Here is a 17,344-nt window from a genome sequence, read left to right as displayed (position 1 = left end):
GGAGGCGGAGGCAAGATGGCGCCTTGGCAATCCGCCCAAGCACATGACAAAGTATGGCCCGCCTGCCTCTGGTGTACCCACCTCCCAGCCAGATACCGCGATAAGTGTACGACCAATGCAAAGCCATGAAATTGGTTAGCCCTGTTGCTGTCAGCCAATCATGAGCGGCCGCGTAGCCTGTACGGTACATATATAAGGGGGGAGGGGGGGGTGCTTTGCGCAAGGAGAGAGAGGAAGAAGGAAGAAAAGAACCAATAAAAGTCTCTGCAACGAATCCCGGTGTCGTCAGTTCTTCAAACTGCGGGCAGTTTGAGCGGCTCCGGCACTAGGTAGTTCAGTTGTTTAAATGTAGAACTTCACCTCAGGTCATGATCTTGCAGTCTGTGAGTTTGAGCCCCGTGTCAGGCTCTGTGCTGACAGCTCAGAGCCTCAAGGCTGCTTCAGGTTCTGTGTCTCCCTTTCTCTTTCAAAAATACATAAATATTAAAAAAAAAAAACTCCTCTACTTCCAAAGTTTTCTCAAATTTTAATCTTAAAATTTAAAATTTTTTTCCATTTAAAATTTTTAAAAATTTCAATGGAGTTGATTTGTATCATACTTGACAAAAGAACCAATCTCATTTTTTAAATGAATAATTAATTGTTGAGCATCCTTTATTGAATAGTCAGCCTATCTTTTCTCTGCTGTATTCTGTGTAACTGCATTCTTCTGTTCCCAGGTTTTCTAGTGTGTTGTTTTGGATCATCTTTTTTCCCTCTTTGGTAATATTGCTCTGCTTTAATAATCTAATATTATTATGTTTTGATTTCCTATAGAGCAAACCACCTGACCTTATTCTGTGGGGGTGTCATGTAGTTGGTTTTTAACTGTCACTGTAAGAGTGATGATCTCTTCCTCTTTTTGCCTAGTGTTTTCTTACATAAGAAACACTTCAGATTGTGGTCAGTTGCCATTTCTAAAGTAGCAAAACCAATTATTTAATAAGGAACTGAGTACAGTATAAGCTTTTAAAATTGACTGGTACTACTTACGACTACAGACTTAGTTGTGTTTGGAAAGCTGTTATTTGCCTCCACATCAAGCTCATTATGAGATTCCCCCAAACCCTTTTTCATATTGTTCTTAACTACTCTGTAACTTCTAATTCAATTACAGGACTAACAGACGAGGTCCTAACAACACAGAAGGAATAAATTTCCTAATCACTCACTGCTTATATAATTTTTTTTCCTTCCTGGATTTTCAACTGAACCAAACGGAAAAACTTGATTCTTTTTGTATATAAGCATGCATGTTGAAAACTTTTTAGGAGTAATAAAATTGGAAACTTTCTCAGGCAGCTTGGGTGGCTCAGCCTGTTGAGAGAGTGACTCTTGGTTTCGGCTCAGGTCATGATCTTGTGTTTCGTGGGATCCGGCCCCATGTTCAGCTCTGTACCAACAATACAGAGCCTGCTTGGGATTCTCTCTCTCTGTCTCTCTTTTCCCTTCCCCACTTGTGCATGCTCTCTCTCAAAATTAATAAATTTAAGAAATAATTAGAAACTTTCTCCCTCAAATTTAAAAAGTAAAATTGACCCTCTGGACTAGAATGATGTATCACTTTATCCTGCGACTTTTCCATCCTCTCATACTCTAAATTGAGAAGCACACTTATCAGCAGTCAGAAGCAAGAAAAACATTGTATATGTGTTAGTGGCATAATAAAATCTGTCCTAAAAACATAACTGGCAAAAGTGTAAAGGAAGAATGTCATTTTGTGCTGACACTATTTTGTACATCTAGTACAGTAAATAGGGTACCTTATAATACCTTATTTAGAGGGTAAATAAAGTGATTATTAAATATCTGTTATCATACATTCATTCATCAGATACTTATTGTGTGCCAACTAGACGTTGAGGATACAAATCAGAGTTTCTATCTTCATTGTGCTCATATTCAATAGGGGAGGACAGAAACAATTTAACAATGAAATATACAGAATGTCTGATGATGACTAAGGCGCTATGGAGTTTTAAAAGAAGGGAGTCCTAGGGGCTACAGGGTCACAAATTTATACAACAGTCAGAGAACATTTTCTGACAAGATGATATTTCAGAAGAAAGTTGAAGGAAGTAAAGGAGCAAGTTGTAAAGATCAATGAGACTGATGTTCCTGGCAGAGGGGAAAAATAAGTGCAAAGATCCTGAGTTTTGACTGTAGTTAGTGTTGTGATACAGAAATAGGGGGTGAAAATAAAAACAGTAAATAGAGAAATGGGGAAAAGAAGGACTAATGGAAAGGGGCTTGTCACTGTGATAAATAGACTACAAGAGGCTGAATGACTAGAGGTTGACTCAATAACCCAGACGAGATAATAATAAGGGCTTGATCTAGGCTGGTAGTAGTGGAGCTGAGGTGCAGTGGTCAGGTTCTCAATATATTTTGAAAATGAGGCTGACAAATTTGCTAATGGATTGGGCGTGTAGAATGGGGAAAAGAGAGGAGTCGAAGCAATCTCCAAAATTTGTGGCTCCCTGAGAAGTAAAGTATATACTTGTGTATTTTTGGCTACCCAGCCATTCAGTCTCCTCCTATGTTTGAAGGATTCCCATCATATAAATTTAGGTGCCAGACAGAGCACATCTCTGACTAAGTGTGTGGCTATAAATAGTAGAAACTCCTTATCCTAGTCTCCCAGGCCTCTGAGATGCACTCATGTGACCAATCAGACATTAATGGAACAGCGACCATGTCCAGCAAGTGAAGGCAACAGAGGCACCTTTAGCCCAGGGTAGAGTGAAGTTCACTATGCAAAGGGCAACAGACAATGGTGTTCTGATGGAAGTAGTTCTTGATTTTAGTTATACTTTTGGCTATGTAGCTGTCAAGTCAGGCTTGCCAACCTCCCAGGAAATCCACAAGCTACACAGATTCCTGTCAAAAATAACGTTTCTTTTATTTATTTATTTATTTATTTATTTATTTATTTATTTATTTTAATTAATGGAGATTCATTTATTTTTAATTTTTTAAATGTTTATTTTTAAAATTTTTAAATGTTTTATTTTTATTTTTGAGAGAGAGAGAGAGAGAGAGAGACAATGTGAGCAGGGGAGGGTCATAGAGAGAGGGAGACACAGAATCTTAAGCAGGCTGAGCCATCAGCACACAGCCTGACACGGGACTCAAATCCATGAACCATGAGATCATGACCTGAGCTGAAGTCAAATGCCCAACTGACTGAGCCACCCAGGCGCCCCAAATGTCTATTTATTTTTGAGAGAGAGAGAGAGAGAGAGAGAGCGAGAGAGAGAGCGAGTGAGCGCGAGCAGGGAAGAGGCAGAGAGACACAGAATCCAAAGCAGGCTCCAGGCTCTGAGCTGTCAACACAGAGCCTGATGCAGGGCTCGAACTCACGAACTGTGAGATCATGACCTGAGCTGAAGTCAAATGCTCAGCCGACTGAGCCACCCAGGCACCCCAATAATGTTTCTTTAAAAGAGCCAGCGATAGTTTTTTTTCCTTGCAGCTAAAAACCTCAACTGATATATTGCAGATTGATATTCCTACTGTGAATGTAGTCTGCGTCTCCCTCTCCTGCCCCCCTTTTTCTCTCCCTCCCTCAGGAGAAGGACCCGCGATGATTCTCCGCCCTGCCGGTCGCCAGTCCGGTAGTCATAATAATAACTGCCATTATTGAGTAATTGAGGAACTTATTTAATTAATTTTGCTAGATAGATATTATTTCTATATTGTAAGTGAGGAAACTGAGACAAAGGAAAGTCACCTGTCCAAGGTCATATGGCTAGTAATTGACAGAGCTGGACAAAAATCCAAACTTATTTGACTCTAAAACCTGAACTATAGATACATTCATTTGGGATCCATATAATATTATGAACTGAACCATTTTTTCCACTAATTTAGTTCTCTATATAACCTCTGTGTATATTCACACCAAATATCAAATTTTCTTGAAATCCTCTAAATCTGTAGAACTTAGGGTTAAAATATTAAGGTGTGTCATTATTTTGAAAGTATATACTCTAGCAAGAGTCATAAATCTAATTCAAAATAAATTCTAATATTTTTTAGGATTGTTTAAAATTTAGGCAAAATCAGTTGCTTTCCCTGAAAGTTTCAAGTTTCAGTAGACTTTGTTTTGATCAATTAGAAGTTGGAGGGCAAAGTGCTATACTGGCAAAGACACCAAGCTCTTCTTCAGATGACCTCTATTACCATTAAGATGGCAGCAGTACCATGGAAGACATTATGTACCATGGAAGATTCAAAAGCACAAATGTATTGTGCTCTTTTAAATACATTTGATAAAACATCTAAATTTGCCTAAAATACAAGTGTTTGAATATTTGAAATTCACAGCTTCAGAAAAATGTTGCTTACACATAAGAGGTGTAGCCAAGAAGAAATGAAACTATCAGAAAAGAAACTGTGGTTTGTAAGTTTCTGAGAGGCTCTGAGAAGTCTCAGAGGAATGTATTTTTCTTGTATAGCATTCAAGAGTCGGCATGGTGATAGGGACAAGAGAACTGAGCTACGGGTAAGAACACGTGCTCCCAAGTGCCAAACTTAGCCTCTATCTCGCTATTCAACTAAGGGCAATACAACAAATACTGCGTGTAAAATTAGTGAGTCAGAGATGAATAAAACAGGTACAGAAATATAAATAACTGTGATGCCTTATTAGAAGTATTTATCCATGGGGCACCTGGGTGGCTCAGTCGGTTAAGTGTCTGACTCTTGATACCAGCTCAGGTCATGATCTCACAGCTTGTGAGATTGAGCTCCCCACAGGCTCTGTGCTGGCAGCTTGGGATCTTCTCCCTCCCTCTCTCCCCCTCCCCTGTTCTCTCTCTCTCTCAAAATAAAGAAACATGAAAACAAAACAATGACTAAAAAAAAAGAAGTATTCATTCGTTAATCCATTCAGCATTGAGGCTAATCCTAAACCTGTTGTGTGCCAAGCACTGGGGTTTCAAAGATGAATAAAAAAAACCACTCTCCATCCCACCTACAGGGTAAAATGATCAGCCTCACTGCACTGACATTCCATTTCCCCTCCAATAAATAGGCTCCTCTCCCCTTTCTGTGGCCTTTCCCAGCTCTTTCTGCCTCTACCAACCACCTCCCTACATGGTTAGTTTAACTAACTAGGCTCATGTGTTAGACTTTATTCCACCAAGGAAGACTTTCGTGCCCTAGGCTTTATAGACCACACCCTAGTCCAGAAAGATCTTTGGAAACCTCAGACTCTGAAAATGTGATTGTGTCTCCCACTCAATAAACAAAAGTACAAACATTATGAAACTATAAAATGAGTAAAACTATATATAATTAATCTGTTCTTTCAGATATTCTAAACCTTAGAAAATCTTACGCAATTTATTATCTTTTCTCCAGGAGAGGAGAACATATCTAAGTACATATCAACTGTTGCAAACACATTCATGGGGTTATCAATTTTCTGAGGTCCCCCATGGACCCCAGATAATTCTAAAATACTATTTATCCCTGAATTAAGTAAAGAGTTAGTTCTTGAAGGCCCTGGAGTCAACTTCAAGGTTTTGTACTCTGTTAGGACAACATTGGGAGTACGGAACTATTGAAAGTTTTTTTTTTAAGTTTATTTATTTATTTGGGGGGGGGGAGTGGGGAAGGGGCAGAGAGAGAGGAAGAGTGGGAGAATCCCAGGCAGGCTCAGTGTGATCAGTGAGCAAAGCCTAACGTGGGGCTTGAACTCACAAACTGTGAGATCATGACCTGAGCCAAGATCAAGAGTAGGATGCTTAATCAACAGAGTCTCCCAGGCACCCCAAGGAACTATTGAAGGTTTTTAATCTAGGATGAGGTGCATTTAGATTTGCACTTTAGAAAATTCTGACTGTAGTATGAAGAATGAATTGCAAGGGCTTAAACTAAGCCCTTATGGGAACCCAAGTGAGAGATTACAGTTAAGTGCTAAAGGGTGCTGGTTTCTTTCTGGGGTGATAAAAATGTCTAAGGTTAGACTGTGATTGCACAACTCTGAATATACATACAACCACTGAACTGTACACGTTAAATTGGTGAATTTTATGGTATGTGAATTATATCTCAATAAAAGATGTTTTCAAAAACCAAAAATTAAAACATAAAAACTCTCACACCTAAACAAATAAATAAATAAAGAAGTCATGGTTGTGTTATGAAGTTGTATGAAAGACTTTTAAGATATAAGAGAAGGGAGTAGGGGGAGGTAGGAGTCAAGGATGACTACCAGGTTTTAGGTTCAGGCCACTGGTAGATAATGATACTTTTATGGTGATGGGAAGAAATATAAGTGATCTTAGTAAAATGCAAGGGATTCTGGAGGGCACAATACAAAGGGCTGGAAGGGAGCACCAACGGAATATTCAGGAGACTGACACATTTAGGGAAGGATGGACAAACTTTCCTAAATGTGTCATCAGTGTGAAGATGTCAGACTTCTTTTTGAGGACTCCAGAAAGACTGGCTCTCCAAATACAAAACACACTTAAAAGGAAAGAAAGGCAAAATTAGCAAGGGTACCAACTTCACATTAGTCTATTAACAGTGGGAAAAAACACCTAACTTTTTTTAGAGAATCCAGGTTTGCAGGAAATTTTCCAGGATTTATTATCCTGGAGACGAGAACAAGACAGAATTATCCTATTTTTATTTTACCTAACAGTGCAAAGTGGTTTAATTTTGCTTCTAACTGGAGTATGTGATACGCTTACTCATCCTGGGAGCAGGACGAAGTGTGTGTTTCGCTTTTACATATTAGTACTGGAATAATTCCTACAGAGGGAAGGAAAGGAGGCAAGAAGGCCGGTGCTAACAATGTGTAAATGTATAGTGGGGTGGCCATGGCAGGCAAGCGAAGGAGGGAGAAAAGATTAAAGGAGAAAGTATTCACTGTTACTGAGGTTCCCAACAGTCCTGTGTGAGCATTCGGTACACCAGAGGTCCCGTGAGGCCACACAGAAGCCAGGACATTAGTTTCCAACCTTTGACTTTGGCTCCAAATAAAATGACTCGTCACTGTAGTACTTGGAGTAGATAGAACTGAACACCCAAGAGAGATCCTACTCAGATGGTGGCAGAAAGACATTGACTGGCTCAACGAAAACCACCTTCTTAAGAACTTAACAGCAGCCCAACTTGGAAACTTCAGGCTTCCTCTGGTGGCAAATCATAGATAAGGTATTTATAGGCTTCTCTAGAAAGAAAGAGTCAAAGTCTACAGGAAATTACCATCTCCTGCAATAGCAAACTAAAGTCTTCCCGATTGGCAAGAGAAGGTGAATTTACACACAGGCTCTATAAAACAGCTAGATATTGAAGCTCCGATCTTGCACTTGGGAATCTCTTTAAGTTGCTCTCACCACCATCCCTCTTTAAAACTCTATCGCTGTCACAAACACAGATCTTCTTAATTTTTGGCAGCACAGCTGAGATCCTGCTGGGATGATTATACTGAAATATGCATAAGAAAAACATGTAAAGGGTGTTTAACATAGAGATTCTTAGGTTTCATGCCCAGATGTTTTAAATCAGTCAAGTACAGGCATACCTAATTTCATTATGATTCACTTTATTGTGTTTCACAGACACTGTGTTTTTTACAAATTAAAGGTTTGTAGCTACCCTGTATTGAACAAGTCTGTTGGTGCCATTTTTTCAATAGCATTTGCTCACTTTGTGTCTCTGTGTCACATTTAGGCAATTTTTATAGTATTTCAAACTTTTTCACTATTATCATATTTGTTATGGTGATCTTTTTTAAATGTTTATTTATTTTTGAGAGAGAGAGAGACACACACACACACACACACACACAGCATGAGTGGAAGCGGGGTAGAAGGAGAAGGAGGTACAGAATCCAAAGCAGGCTCCAGGCTCTGAGCTGTCAGCACAAAGTCCGATGTGGGGTTCGAACTCACGAACTGTGAGATCATGACTTGAGCCGAAGCAGGATGCTTAACCGACTGTTATAGTGATCATTGATGTTACTATGTGAGTATTTTGGGATACCATGAACTGTGTACATATAAAATGGCAAACTTATTTGATAAATATGTGTTCTGACTGCTACACCCACCAGCTTGTCCCATGTCTCTCTCCCTTTCCTTAGGCCTCCCTATTCCCTGAGACACAGCAATACTAAAATTAGGCCAATTTGTTACCCTACAATGGCCTCTAAGTGTTCAAGGGACAGGAAGAGTCTGATATCTCTCACTTGAAATCAAAAGCTAGAAACAATTAAGTTTAGTGAGGAAGGCATGTTGAAAGCTGAGACCGGCCAAAAGCTAGGCCTCTTGCACCAGTTAGCCAAGCTGTGAATGCAAAGCAAAAGTTCTTGAAGGAAGTGAAAAGTGCTAACCCAGTGAACACGTGATTGATAAGAATGCTAAGTCAGTCTTATTGCTGATATGGAGAAAGCTTTTGTGGTATGGATGCAACATTCCTGTAAATCAAAGCCTAATCCAGAGCAAAGCCCTAACTCTTTTCAATTCTGTGAAGGCTGAGAGAGGTGAGGAAGCTGCAGAAGAAAAGTCTGAAGCTAGCTGTAATTGGATCATGAGGTTTAAGGAAAGATGCTGTCTCCATAGCATTAACGTGCAAGGTGAAGCAGCAAGTGCTGATGTGGAAGCTGCAGCAAGTTAACCAAGAGATCTAGCTGAGATCATTAATGAGGGTGGTTACACTAAACAACAGATTTTCAGTGTAGACAAAATAGCCTTCAACTGGAAGAAGATGCCATCTAGGAGTTTCATAGCTAGAGAGGAGAAGTCAATGCCTTGCTTCAAAGCTTCAAAGGACAGGCTGACTCTCTGAATCTTTTTAACCCACTGTTGAGACCTACTGCTCAGAAAAAAAGTTCCTTTTCAAATAAGACTTATTAATAATGCACCTTGTCACCCAAGAACTCTGATGGAGATGTACAATTAGATGAATGTTATTTTCATGCCTGCTAACACAACATCCATTTGGCAGCTCATGGATCAAAGAGTAATTTTGACTTTCAAGTCTTATTGAAGAAATACATTGCACAGGGTTATAGCTTCTACAGACAGTGATTCCTCTGATAGATTTGGATGACCTTTTTATTTATTCATTTTGGGAGAGAGAGAGGGAATGTGTTTGTGTATGTGAGCAGAAGAGGGGTAGAGAGAAAGGGAGAGGGAGAATCCCAAGGAGGTTCTGTGCTCAGCATGTAGCCCAATGCAGGGCTCCATCTCAGGAACCATGAGGTCATGACCCGAGTTGAAGACAAGAGTCAGACACTTAACCAATTGAGACACCCAGGTGCCCTGGATTTGGATGACTTTGAGGGGCTCCAGACTTCAGTGGAGGAAGTAACTGCAAATGTAGTGGAAATAGGAGGAGAACTAGAATTAGAGAGTGATGATTTAAAAAAAATGTTTTTAATGTCTTTTATTTTCTTTTAATTTTTTAATGTTTTTTATTTATTTTTGAGAGACAGAGAGAGACATCGTGAGCAGGGGAGGGTCAGAAGTAGGCTCCGAGCTCTGAGCTAGCTGTCAGCACAGAGCCTGACATGGGGCTCGAACCCATGAACCATGAGATCATGACTTGAGCCGAAGCTGGACGCTCAGCCAACTGAGTTACCCAGGTGTCCCTATTTATTTTTTGAGAGACAGAGAGAGACAGTGCGAGCAGGGGAGGATCAGAGAAGAGGGAGACACAGAATCTGAAGCAGTCTCCAGGCTCTGAGCTAGCTGTCCGCACAGAGCCTGACACAGGGCTCAAACCCATGAACCATGAGATCATGACCTGAGCCAAGGCTGGATGCTTAACCAACTGAGCTGCCCAGGCGCCCTGAGAACTAGAATTAGAAGTGGAGCCTGAAGATGTGACCAAATTACTGCAATCTCATGATAGAATTTTAAAGGATGAGGGGTTGTTTCTGATGGGTAAGGTGTTCCTTCTGATAGATGAGCAAAAAAAGTAGTTCCTTCAGGTGGAAGCTGCTCTTGGTGCTGTCAACATTGTTGAAGTGACAACCAAGGCTTTAGAATATTCTATAAACCTAGTTGGTAAAAACAGCAGGGTTTGAGAGGATTGACTCCAATTTGGAAAGAAGTTCCACCGTGGGTAAAATGATACCAAACAGTATTCATGCTACAGAGAAATCGTTCATGAAAGGAAGAGTGAATTGTTGTGGCAAATTTCACTGTTGTCTTCTTTTAAGAAATTACCATCGCCACTTCAGCCTTCCTCAAGCACCATCCTAATGAGTCAACAGCCATCAATATGCAGGTAAGACCCTCTACTTGCAAAAAGTTTATGATTCACCTGAAAGCTCAGGTGATGGTTAGCTTTTATTTTTTTAAGCAATAAATTACTTTTATTTATTTTTATTATTTTTGAAGTTTATTTATTTATTTTAAGAGAGAGAGAAAGAGAGAGAGGGAGAGAGAGAGAGAGAGAGAGAGAGAGAGAGAGAGAGAGAGAGAGAGAGAGAGGGAACAGGGGAAGGGGCAGAGAGATAGGAGAGAGAGAATCCCAAGCAGGCTGAAAGTGCAGAGCCCTGTGCAGGGCTCAATCTCATGAATGATGAGATCATAATCTGAGTCAAAATCAAGAGTTGGCTGCTTAACTGCCTGAGCCACCTAGGTGCCCCTACAATGAACTATTTTTAAATTATGCACATTGTTTTTAGACATGATGCTATTGCACACTTAATAGACTACAGTATAGTATAAACATAACTTTTATATGCACTGAAAAACTAAAACATTTATTTGACTCATTTTATTGAAATAATCACTCTATTGTGGTGGCTGGAACAGAATCCACAATATCTCCTTCTAGGTGATTGTAGTGGAGGTAGTCCAAATGCCATATTTTGAGAAAGACTGAACCAAAGGCGACAAAAAGGTAATGGATAAAGAAAAGAATACATAGTCTGATTTATAAAATACTGGTGACTTTTTTGCAGCTTACAGCCCTTGTCTTCAGATGGGTGGAGGTGGTCCACTCCTATCAGTAGTCTCTCAAAAATATAGTTCATCCCAAACAAAGCTCAGAGAGAAACATAAATTTCCTCCTGGACTAAGTTTCCATTTCCTATCTAGGTTTCACTTTCTTGAAAAATAAGCTCTTTCCAGACAACTGGATATTACTAATTTTTCCCTTACAAGGTGGCTGACCTGTCATAAATGTAGGAGTCAGCATCCACATCAGAGACACAAGTAGTTTATTTGCTTTTACATAAGTACATCTATTATGAAAAACAAGGATAACTTGTATTTTTCACATTCCTCAATGTCTTTATTTTTTTAATTCTAAATACTCTCATCAGTGATTTCATGTTGACCTCAGCCAAACTCAGGCCTGTTTCTCTTTATAGACACTCCGTTAGCATGAAGTGAGTATCACTCTTGTGATTAATTGCCTTCCTACTGTCTTACGGGGTTTAACTCCTATATTGCTTCTGGAATGTGATCTAGAAAAGAAATACTCTCCAAAGGAAAACATAAGGTTGCAAAGATAAAATGCCTAAATCATGTTGGATACCTTACACAAACATAAGCATTCCCATTGCCCATCATGTGTAGATAAAATGTTGACTTTTTCAAGAAAGTTAGTTGGAACAAAATATGCACAAACACTCTCAACTTTTATGTTTTTGTTCAGTTTTCAAGTAGATGTTTCCTGCTTCTACAGCTGTTGGGTGTGTCCATCCTCCTGTTTCTGTGATCTAAACCTAAAAAAAGGCTTCTCAAAAAAGAAAAAAGAAGTTGAGTAGAGTCATAAGTACACTCTCTTTCTCTCTCTCTCTCTTTCACACACACACACACACACACACACACACGATACTTTATAGGATCCCATGAACATTTTGAATTTTTAGATTCACAGTATCTCAACCCTTTCCATTTTAGAGAACATTCTTGCCTTACAGCCTTACATTATGAAGCTAAATCTGTCCAACCCTGTAGCTTTTTCAGAACAAACAGAAATTTATAGTAAATAGTGTATTGTCTCCAATTTTGCTTGCCTAAAAAAAGACGGCTTACAACTCAAAGCCAAATTCCTCAAGGTGTGTTCTAGCTCAAAGCCGGTGACAACAGGAAGAGGAAGTACATAGTATCTTCTACTTAATATGATTTTGTTATTCTCTCCCAATGTGCTGAACTCTCCTCCAGAGATTATCCATGGAAATTCAGGAAATATTGGGTATCTGAGGTAAGGCTCACCTTAGATATTTCTATTACTGCTAAGCAGACTCCTGCCTCTACATAAGCCATATTTCCAATTGGTCTGCTTAGGTGGAATTTTTATTTGAGTGCTCCCCTAGAGCTACAGTGCAACTGAGCCTTTTCCATGGCCTTCTACTCAGCCAAATTATATTCCCCAACTGGGACCTTTAATATAATATCAGCCTGAGAAAGTGCAGTACAACTCTGCTAGTGGACAGACTATGATAAATAATGTTTTCAACAGGATTCAGGCCAACAAAACAATGTTTCTCATGAAACACACTGAAGACTATAGTGTAGTTGCAAAGTTGGCTAACAACTCACCCCTTCTCAGAATCCACCAGCACAAGCACAAACTCTATTCTATCTTACTGAGACATCCCATGACCAGTTCTTCCTAATTATAGCAAGTTCAATAAACCCAACTTTTGAAAACAGGTACGGCTTTGTGGTCTTTTCTTTGGTTGATGGGCTTTAACTGGCTTTTGTTAGTTCTGGATGACTTCTTTAATTCCTGGAGTGACTGTTCTATTGAACTGGAGTCTCCTTATTTTCCCTTTCCCTAGAAGCCACAATATCCTACTCACTTAGTGAAGCTCCCCAAGTTCCCTTTCTTTGTCCCAGAATAGAGTTTTCCTAAGAAAAGACACCAGAATATATGCTGTGCTCAGTTGCCAATTATCCAATTACTCACCTTCTCTTCACCCACATAGTGAGTGTCTCTATCACAGGGTGATATGGAATTCGTGGCCTTCAGTACCTACTGCTTGCCCGTCTCCTTCCTCCAGAGGCTTCCTGCTGGATGTGTGAGAGGCACTTTAGCCTTTCTCCCTCCTCTATGGCCAACTTCACTTCTGGTTTGATTTAATTCCACATTTCTCTTGGTTGCCTGAGAGTGGACAATGTCAAATAACCAGCTGTTTTACTTCTCCACATTTCTCTTTCAGGATGTGAGCCATGAGGGTATAGGTATGAGAGCAGATGTGGAATTCCTTTTCCAAGGTCCAAATAATTTGGACCTGACTTTTCTGGTGGCTAAGAAAAAGCCTCTCAAACAGACCTACTTTCATCTTCCCCATTCCAAAACTGTCAGATACTTAGGGAATCAGTTTCACAACCTTTCCATTTCTCTCCCAGCACATTGGTGGAGTTTTGCATCATCAATCCTTGTGAACAAGGACCTAAAGGCCTTCTTTTCTAAGCCTGGGCAACTAATTTGTAGAGAACAGATATTCTTTTCACTTATGAGGCTGAAAGATAAGCAGGGAGTAATTTTTCTTTGTAACTATACTGCTCTGTTTGTGTCATCTTTTAAACATAATACCAAAGGACTTTCCTAAGGTGAACTCATCTCTGCTAGTGAACAAACTAGTTTCCTCAGTACAGACATCTTTTTCCATTCTTAGGAGTTGAAAGTTTTGCTGGTGGAGAGCGACTCATTAACCTATCCTCCTAGGTTAATCTAACACAGTGGAGTCTGGTCATCTCCTTTTCACAGGCAAACAACTTGGGGGCCTTCCCCACTTGTATCCAACAATTGGTAGATGGAGTCTCATGCTTGAGAACTCATATCTTCCTTGCCAGTCAGAGGTTGGGAACTCTGTAAGGGATGACTATCTAACTATCATAACCCTCTTATAGATCGTTGGTGGAACTTGTCCCTCACTCTTTCTGTTGCTTGATATTAGTTGTTTATTTACCATCCCAAATTTAACTCCATCTCCCCTGCCCCACCACACTGCAATCTTGCTAAGTATGTCACACCCTTGGCAACTTCACTGACAAAACTCCATAGGAGTTTGTAAGCCAATCCTTTTTACTGATTTCAAAATGTTCCTGTGGGAGATCTCTCTTTCTCCTTCTGAACGGTTTGACACCCCAGTGATACCACACAGAGAAAAATGTAATGAATGCCTCTGAAAGTCAGCATGGTATAATAGTTAGGAGTGGAGGTCCTGAAGTCAAACTGCTTGAATTCAGTTTTGCTATTCACTAAAGAACATTACCATTTGCTAATGAGAATGTGGTAAAATTACTTAATCTTTCTGTTTCTCAATCTATGGGTTATCAAGTAAAAAAAAAACAAGTAAATTATGAAAACTTTAATTATATAGTTCATAAGGTATATCTGATTGATAATACATTACATTAAATATCCTAGGAAGGGAACACCCTTCTCTCTCAATTGCTCATGAACACTCACAAAATCTATTAGGCCACAAAGAAAAACGTCAACAAAGCCCAAACAGGAAACAGTGAAGACAGTCTTCTCTGATTGTAGTGCAATATAACTAGAAATTAATAAATATCAGGGGGACAAAACTTCTTCTAAATTGTTTAAAATATAAAACAATTTTAAACAATACTTAGAATAGAGAGAAGTCACCAACTGAAACCATAGACAATAGTGACATGGAATACAAAAACTTGGGATGCCACTTGCTGCAGCCAGCCTGTATTACACGTGCTCTTGTGGCTCAGCCTCCTGGCTCCTGTCCTCCCAGCTCTCACGGGTTGCAATACATGAAGAAATCACCACATTACTCATTGACAGTGGCTTTGGTATGTGTAAAGTTGGCTTTAATGGAGATGATGACCACCAGATGTATTCCCCTTTATTGTTGGGCACCCAACACCAGGATGTCATTGTGGGCATGGGGCAGGACAGCTACATAGGTGACAAGATCCAGAGCAATTGCTGCAGCCTGAACTTGAAGTATCACATGGAGTACAGCATCATTACCAATTGCGATGAATTGGGGAAAGCCTGGCTCCACACTTTCTATAATGAGCTACATGTGGTTCTGGAGGAGCACCTGGTCCTGTTGACTGAGGCACTCCTAAACTCCAAGGCCAGCAGACAGAATATGACTATAATCATGTTCAAGACCTTCAACACCTAGGCATGTACGTGTCCATGCTGTCTCTTTATACCTCTGGTCACACCACTGGTACTGTCATGAACGCTAGGAATGGGGTCACCCACACGGTGCCCATCTACTAAGACTACACTCATCCCTAGTCATCCTGGCTCTGGATCCTGCTGGATGGGACCTGGATAACTACTTCATGAAGATCCTCATGGAGCATGGCAACAGCTTCACCTACACTGCTGAGCAAAAAATTGTACATAACATCAAGAAGAACTCCGCTGTATTGCCCTGGACTTGCAGCAGGAGATGGCTATCATCTTGTCCTCCTCCTACCCAGAGAAGAATTATGCGCTGCCTAGTGGTCAGGTGACCAGATCAACAATGAGTGGTTCGGCCTCCGGGGGTTAGGGCTTTTCTGGTTCGCTAACTCGGCTACCCTGGAGGATTCATGCGCGTTTGATAAGGTAACTTTGATGAAATCATGACCAGGTGGGCACGAGTTACTACCACACATAAAAAGAGACCTTTGGCTGCAACATCATGGGAGGACATGAAGAAGGGGTCCCTTGAGGGAGAAGGCCAAAACCAACCAAAGGGCAAACAACTTGAAGCTAACAGGCTCTCTGTTAAAAATGATACACCTTAAGCAAAACACAAAAAGAACAAAAAGAAAAAGGAGTACTTAAATGAAGACGTAAATGGATTCCTGGAATACCTAAGGCAAAACCCACAGATGGCTCGTAATGGGGAGAGGATAGCAACAGACAGTCAGGAGGTAAGGGAAGAAATTGCAGTTGCTTTAAAGAAAGATAGTCGCCAGGAAGGAAGAAGACTAAAAAGACAAGCAGCAAAGAAAAATGCACTGGTATGTTTCCATTGTAGAAAACCTGGCCATGGGATTGCAGATTGCCCAGCCGCCCTTGAGAATCAAGACATGGGCACGGGAATATGTTACTGGTGTGGGTCCACAGAGCATGAAATAACCAAGTGCAAAGCGAAAGTAGACCCAGTTCTTGGTGAATTTCCTTTCGCAAAATGTTTTGTTTGTGGGGAAATGGGACATCTGTCCAGATCTTGTCCTGATAATCCCAAAGGACTTTATGCGGATGGTGGTGGCTGCAGACTTTGTGGCTCTGTGGAACATTTTAAGAAAGATTGCCCTAAGAGTCAGAATTCAGATCGAATGGTCACAGTTGGTCGCTGGGCAAAGGGAATGAGTGCGGACTATGAAGAAATTTTAGATGTGCCTGAACCACAGAAACCCAAAACAAAGATACCTAAAGTTGTTAATTTCTGATAATGATTAGTACTATCATTAGTTACCACCTCATTGTTAGCCATTCTGAACTGGGCCTACCTCACAAATTGGAGCTGGGCTCCCTTGGAGACCTGTGTTGTAGACACCAGGATGAGGTGCGTATGGTCCAATAGTTTCCTGAGTGCTGTTCATTAAAGAGTGCGTCTATCACTGGAGAAAATCTTTGAAGAAAAAAGTGTAAGATTTTTAAATTGGATCCTCTAAAACAATATTTTTTAATGTTTTATTTATTTTTTGAGAGAGAGAAAGAGATAGTGAGAGAAGGGGAGGGACAGAGAGAGGGAGAGACAGAATCTGAAGACAGGCTCCAGGCTCTGAGCTAGCTATAAGCACAGAGCCCGATGCGGGGCTTGAACCTACGAACTGTGAGATCATGACTGGAACTGAAGTCGGACACTCAATCGACTGAGCCACCCAGGCGCGCCAAGAATATTTTTAACAGGTAGAACTTAGGTGTAACTAAGTGGTTATATACTTGATTGTAACAATCATCATTTCTTAAAAACTACATTAATGTAAACCCCCCTTAAACAAAGTATAACTGCTTTGCATTTGGAAATAAAGTTTTGGTTATATTGTTTTCTTCCTTCAAAAGATCAATTTATTATATTAGGAATTTAGGAAGTTGGTACAAAATCTGTATTTTTTTAATTTAAAAATTTTATTTATTTTTTTACTTTATAAAGTTTCATATTTTTTTAACATATGCAATTATTTTCCATTTACAATACAGTAGTTGCAATGACACTCAAAACAGAAAAGCAAAGTAAAAAATCAAGACACACTTCCTGTGGGAAAAAAAAAACTAGCATGTAATTTCTATCCTTGATGGAATGTATTAAATAAGCAAACACCCCAACAAGGAAAACAAGTACTACAATGTAAAAATATTAAGAAAAGAAAACCCTCTCACA

General features: G+C 40.0%; 2 pseudogenes; both read left to right on the top strand.

The window, feature by feature from the left end:
* The first annotated feature begins 14,671 nt into the window (after positions 1 to 14,671).
* LOC115277435 overlaps positions 14,672 to 17,344 on the top strand; it is a 5,173-nt pseudogene continuing 2,500 nt past the window's right edge.
* LOC115277954 lies at positions 15,525 to 16,409 on the top strand (annotated as a pseudogene).

The sequence above is a fragment of the Suricata suricatta genome, chromosome 14 (genome assembly GCF_006229205.1).
Source record: "Suricata suricatta isolate VVHF042 chromosome 14, meerkat_22Aug2017_6uvM2_HiC, whole genome shotgun sequence".
In the NCBI taxonomy this organism is placed as follows: Eukaryota; Metazoa; Chordata; class Mammalia; order Carnivora; family Herpestidae; genus Suricata; species Suricata suricatta.
The sequence above is the reverse complement of the archived record's forward strand: the minus strand, read 5'-3'. Positions and strand labels throughout refer to the sequence as shown.